Source organism: Octopus bimaculoides, chromosome 12 (genome assembly GCF_001194135.2).
Source record: "Octopus bimaculoides isolate UCB-OBI-ISO-001 chromosome 12, ASM119413v2, whole genome shotgun sequence".
In the NCBI taxonomy this organism is placed as follows: domain Eukaryota; kingdom Metazoa; phylum Mollusca; class Cephalopoda; order Octopoda; family Octopodidae; genus Octopus; species Octopus bimaculoides.
Window position 1 is genome coordinate 9277591 of NC_068992.1, and position 495 is coordinate 9278085.

The 495-nt window shown below is 25.7% G+C and overlaps 1 protein-coding gene across 2 annotated transcripts in view; it reads right to left on the minus strand.

Annotated features, from left to right (window-relative positions):
* Window positions 1-495, minus strand: part of LOC128249191 (neuropeptide FF receptor 1-like) — a 155128-nt gene that overhangs the window by 29835 nt on the left and 124798 nt on the right. The window lies entirely within an intron of this gene.

The following is a 495-nucleotide window of genomic DNA, read 5'->3' on the forward strand; positions in this document are numbered from 1 at the left end:
ATATATATACATATATATACATACATACATGCGCATATGTATATATATATATATATCTATATATCTGTGTGTGTACATCTCCCTACATACAGAAAATATACATGCGTATATAGGATAGTATATTACTTCATTTATAGAACATAAGTCTTCTTTTGTTCTCTTTATTTCCATTTAAAAACCCTCTAAATTTATGGAAAGTTCAAAAAAGCGAAACAAAAAAAAAAAAACCTTATATCTTTCATCAAATATTAACAGTTGAAATGAGAAAATACAAAGAAATACAAAATGCTTGCTTCAACAAGTTAATATTCAGAATGTGTCTAAGAAACGACTTTAATATCTGTGTTAATGCTATTAATCACAGATAATCGATAAAGCATCACGCGTTTATGAAGCAAATGTAACCACTACACATACATGTGTATATGTATGTGTACGTGTGCGTGCATATATGTATATGCATTTGTATATATATATATATATATATATATATAT